Genomic DNA, 6,405 nt, shown 5'->3' with positions numbered 1-6,405 from the left:
TTTGTGAAACGTTTGTATTAAAAATGTGTTTTTTTAATCATTATTTGGGGTATTAGTTTTTGGAAGAAATTTATTTGGGAGGTAGGTAAACGTTAGATTTTGAAAGTTTATTTTAATTTTGATTTGATAAATGATAGTGTATTTTTTTCTTTATTTATTTTATCTTATCCTATTTTATTCTATTTCATTTTATTTTATCTTCTTTTATTTGTTTTTATTTTATCTTATTATATTTATTTTTATTTTATTTTGTCTCATTTAATTTAATTGTATCTATTTATTCATTATTGTTGTTATTATAATTATTATTATTATAATTATTATTATGATTATTATTATTATTATTTTAAAATTGTCTAATGTGGATGGAGAACTGAGACAGAGGATGAATCATTTAATATGTGAAGTGTTATTTCAGCCCAGTGTGATGTAGTGATGAGTTGAGTGATGTCAGCTGGCCTGGCTGATCACAACATTGTCATCTAGTGGAGACTTTCAGTAATACAGGAGCTGCACCAGTCCTCCTACTAATACAACCAACACTCACCTTTACAGAATATAAGAATATACTATCATAAATACTTAATTACAGTATGTATGTATATATGTATTAAATAATATATGTATTATTTTTATTACCATAAAATGTGATCAGGTTTTGTACCTTGTCCACTTTTGTGTCAGGATCAGTTACAAACTGACTTGGCAGAGATGGCTGCCATCTTGTTTTTACATGGATTAGTGTATTGTGCAAATTTTCCATCCACAGGACAACAGGCCTAAGTTAAAGAGAATGAGGTATAAGGTCAAGTAAACTCAAAATGTGATGTCCTTATATGAGGACACAGGGTCATAGGAGGTTAAGCAAGCTGACCATTGTTATTATATTTGTGCAGTTACAGAACCAACATTTAACAGTTATCCACAGCTAATTTTGCTTTCATTGTCTAAAGTTATCTTTGTATCCAAAAAAAACTTAAAGGACTACTAGTACTAGGATTACTTAAAGGAATGTGTGTTTGATTGACTGACATGTGACTCAGCCTACCACTCTGCTATGTTAGTTGCCACACTGGTTTTGTCTTTACTGTTTCACCTCAGCTCCACTCAACAGCTCCATGTCAACAAACAGTCAGTCGTGGCATATTATTCAGTGTGTAGTTCTCCTGAGCTGAGCTGCATCGTCTGTACTGCAGACAGAAAATGATGAAAACCAACCCAGACATGAGCCAAGGACATTTTCACTATAAAGCCCCAGTGACTAATGACTGCGACCGAGCCACACATCAAAAATATACACTTTAGACAGAATTCTGTATAATTTTTCTTTCATGAAAGACAGCTCACCAACAGAATATTCTAGTAGTTACATTAATTGGCCACCAGATAGCAGCAGACATGCTGCAAGAAATTGGTACAGCCTTGTACAGTTTAGGGCTACAGCACAAGACTGTGGCCTTTCTCTAATCTCTGGAGTTGAACACCAGCTATGGATCCTGTGTATAATCAAGATCTTCTTTCACTCAAAGGCAAGTTAAGCATCCATCAAATGTGTGATTCAGTGCTAAAACTTTAGGAAAAATTGATACAATATACAAGGACATGCATTTTTAAAAGCACTAGAGGCAGGTAAATTCCATACTTTGCTTCATACTGATCACATGCACGGTTTGCACAATGTTCTGCTCATACACTTTGTTCATGATGAGGATCCAGGACGGAAAGAATGAGAACTATGAGGAATCTGTAACACTGTAGCAGTGCTATTTATGTGACAGCCTGCATGCTGGTATCCAAGAATCATGTCAGAGAAATAATAGCACCTCGTGAATGCATTAAAAAAACATGCTCTGTCATTGTGACACTCAAAAATAAAATCTGGATCGATGACAGCTGTGACTTAGCCATGATGTGTAATTTATTAAAAGATCAGTTCTAACTTTTATAGATTAAACATAACACCAAAGATTATACCTGAAAGATGCAACAAAGACAGGCAATATCTAGTTTTCCAAAACTGTCTATAGTAAAATAAAAACAAACTCACTGACCAAGAGAACTGTTTTCCAGATATTCGATAAAAAAAAGGGTAGAAGATAAAGAGAAAGTTAAGCTTCTTTCCACCTGGCGATGACAGACATAAATATTTCTTTAACTTTAGGTTGTGGCATCAGGTGACCAAAATTCAATGTTAGGACAGCGTCTAATGGCAATGTCAACGTCATGCTGAACGCCGAGGACAGATGATGTTGATCTTTTGTTGGTTTTAAGTTGTGTTGTTAAGTAAGTCTTCCGAACGTCTCATGCCAACATCATCTAGACATAGAAAAACAACATTTAGTTGTGAGGTATGAAGACGAAAAATCAACGTCAGCAAAACATCATCATGTGAACGTCTACACAACATGGAATTATAACGTCACTGGACATTTAAAATGTTGTCAACTCCATTTTCACTCCAACCAGTCTGTCCAATGTAAGAGTCTGTCTGTCCTCATATTGACATCTGGTGAGGGCTGGGCCAGAAGAACCTGGAAAACTATTTATGAGAGAGCTTTAAGAGCTTTTCAGGTTTGGTTTCAACTGCAGGATGAAGATGTGTTTCAAAAGCCAACATCTCTGTTTGAAGCTACAAAGGTCTAACTCATTCGACATGTTTGTACAGTTGAATCAGTCCACAAGCAGCAACCATGTATCACCAGACCCATCCGGAAACATAGACAGTTATACAGCTGATGGTATCACATGTCACTGGAGTTATACCTTGTACAATTCCATGAGACAAATAAATAAATGATTGATCAGTCACTGGAAGTCATCTTTGTGTCCATAAGCCACCACAGACACATTATATCAACTTGAGGCTTTGGCACACAGATCATGTCATTTTAAACTACATGTAAAAGCCATAATGGTGTCACTGTTACTACTACTCGTGGCCAATTATGCAAATATATTATGTTTCACAACAGATCCTCTGTGGCTTTTATGCTCAGGTCTCCTACAAGTAAAATAACATGACAGCTGATCACATGTGACAACTGCCACGACAGTGATTCAGCTCGTTAAAGTGATAAAACAGGACCGTGGTGTCAGAGGATAAGTATGCACAGTTCTGTCCGGCCAGTTGGTTGACATACCTCTCATGCTGCCTTCAACGCCTCTTTGTGTGTCAAAGATCAAATCTGGCACGAGAGAGCAGGAACAAAACATCACCAATGCCCTCAAGAACATGTGACTTGCAGCGACAACGAGGATATGCTTGTGTACATTTCATGCATGGACAGGAAAATCATACAAAGACGCTGGTTCTGAGGGCATTGGTAACTAAACTGCAGCTTCGAGTGAACTCAAATTGCATTGAATCAAAAATAAAAGTTATTAGAGTGCCTGTTTCCAGGCATGGATGGGACACAGAATGGGCCCAACAGGCACAGGCCCAGGATGTTCCTAGCAACAAGCTTCCCTGATGTCTAAATGGAAGTCGACTAGTTGCCTACTCTAAAAGTATTGTAACATTTGAATTGTAAATCATACAATCATGACCATATCCGCCTTGTTGTAGCCTCTCTTCACTGGTAACCTGTCAGTTTTAGAATCCATTTTTAGATTTAACTGATCCCTGTTAAAGCACTTCATGGCTCAGCCCCCAGCTACACTGCTGAGATGCTGCTCCCCTATGAGCCAGATCGCAGCCTAAGATCCTCAGGCAGGGCTCTGCTGGCTGTTCCACAGTCGGGACTCAAAACTAAAGATGACCGGGCTTTTTCGGTCACAGCCCCTCAGCTCTGGAGCTCCCTGCCTGAGGATATCTGAGGCTCGCTGAATCAGTGACATCTTTTAAGTTACTTCTTAAAACTTATCTGTTCAAAAATGTATATATGTCTCATTTGATTATTTTTATCTCGTCTTGTAATTCAGTTATTGTATTCTTTTATTCTGTATTACATTAAATGTTTGATTTGCTGTACCTCAGTGCAATCTACAGGGCAGTTCATTGCCAACTTTGCTTATCTGTATCAGTGATGGTATTATATCTTATTTTTAAAATTTTTTGTTCTTTGTATTTTCTTAAAATTGCCTAATTTTATTTGCTTGAATTCTGCATTCAAGTCAAACTTTATTTATAAAGCACATTTAAAAACAACCTCAGTTGACCAAAGTGATGTACAGTTATTGAAATATAAAATAATCATACACAAATATCATAATAAATAAAACAAAGGAAATAGTAAGGGCTCAATTTAAAAAAATAAAAATTAGATTAAAAAAGGGAAATAAAAGAGTAAAAAGAGTAAAAAGAGTAAAAGCCAAGGATTCTTGCCTAGCAGGGACTGAACGCCAAGATTTAGAGCATTGCTCTAAATCGGGGATCAACCATGTAAAGCACTTTGTAACTTTGTTTTTAAAAGTGCTTTATAAATAAGGTTTCTTTTTATTACCTATATTATTACATTTTTTTATTAACCAAATTGTATTTTAAATGCCACTGACATGTGTGGCTCTTTTTACTGTGCATTATGAACATTGCACATTATCCTAAAAAATGACAACAACTCACTAAATAAAAGTTATTAATTAATTAAGTTATTTACTGAAAACAATATTCTTTAAAAAAATAAATCTCTTGGAAACATGCCAGATTATTTCAAAAACATTTTAATTTGGGTGAACACAGTTGCATGAAATAACATAAATAATATAATCTTAATTATGTAATTATCTTAATAATTTTAATAATTTAATAATAAGTTACAAAGATTACTATTTTTTTGGGCTGTCTAGGGAGAATAGCAACATTTAATTGACTAGTCAACTATTCGCGCACATCCCAAGCACAGAAAAGTGTAAAAGTGTCAAGCCCCTGGCATTCACCTGCAAAATATCACTCAAATTAACATGTACTGACCAGGAAGAGGCTAAATAATTATTTATTTAACCAGGAAGTCCTATTGAGATTAAATATCTCTTTTACAACAAAGACCTGACAGAGGTAGCAGCCAATCAAAACACATTTAAAATACCATAAATACAACATATAACACAAAAATCCACAATAAAACAACAACTATTCAAACATAGCATCCTCTCAAGAGAAACAAGCACATGTCTCTAGTGTGTGTTCCTAAGTGTTCCTAATTTATCCTCAAAGAGACACTAAAAGACCACAAGGAGATGCAAAGCAACTACAAAGAGACACAATCAACAGAAAGAGACAAAACTACCCTAAAATCTGTGCAGGAGAGGTGGTGGGGCCTTTTGCATGTCTGTGCCCGGGGGCCCATTTTCTCATAATACACCCATGACTCCAGGCACTGCAGCTAATCACAAAACTTGAGAAGTGGTTAGCTTTAACGGTATAGTCTCTGGGCGTATCATCAGCTGCTCTCAGGTTGTTCAGTTTCTTAAAAACTTGATTACTTTCATGAGGTGCTGATGAAACTAATGGCTAATGACTCTCACCCTGCTCTCACCCTGCTTTCGGGATCCGTGCACAGTGTTGTCGCTCATGTTTTGGGTTTTGAGCATCATTAAAATACACCAATGAACTTTAACCCCTGAAAAGACTTCATTAGCATTTGTGACTGATTCCACTTTCATAGTTTGAGAGGAAACCTCAACCTCAGAGAAACAATATCAACAAAGAGATAAACAGAGACAGACATGCAGATAGAAATAAGTAGGAGGAGGAGAGGAGAGACAAACACAAAGAGGAAGGAACGCATTTGAGCAGTTGTCAGACGATTCCTGCAGGACTACATTCTTACCAAAAGCGGTTCCCACACTGCCACGGTGGCATTTTCAAACCAAAGCAATCCCTATCTCTCAGTCTAACGTGTTCTATTAAAACTAATAACCTGCTGATAAACTTAATGACGACCTCTAAAACACTGCAATGGTCCAACAAGCAAAAATAGTGTCCTTTTGTATGTTTTCCTGAGCTGAGGCCCCAGTGAGAAATTATTAAATGAAGTCATAGTGTAGATTAATAAAGGTTTAATAAAAGTTTTTGTGCTTAAATTTGTGCAATGCCTCATCTTTGTTTTATTGCATTAATTGCATCCCACCATTCATCTTTGCTAAACAGGCCTGTATGCTGTGATTTCTCACTGCTGGTGCTGGTGAACAAAACTGAAAAATTCAAATATGTTGTGATTTATTGATAAAAATATGTTGGAAAGCTGATATTAATAATGCATTTGGGACATTAGATGACTATCCTTCTAGAATAATTTAAGGATTACAATCTTTAATTGCATAAATCAGAAGTTTGTGCAACATGCAAACCATTTTGGTGAATTCAAAAGGTGGCATAAACATATAACTTTTATTATTTTGTAACTTCAGCGTTGAGCTCCAGGCGCGACAAAAATCTACATCTTGCTCTCTATCACTTATCACACA

Source organism: Epinephelus fuscoguttatus, linkage group LG18 (genome assembly GCF_011397635.1).
Source record: "Epinephelus fuscoguttatus linkage group LG18, E.fuscoguttatus.final_Chr_v1".
NCBI classification, from domain to species: Eukaryota; Metazoa; Chordata; class Actinopteri; order Perciformes; family Serranidae; genus Epinephelus; species Epinephelus fuscoguttatus.
The sequence above is the reverse complement of the archived record's forward strand: the minus strand, read 5'-3'. Positions refer to the sequence as shown.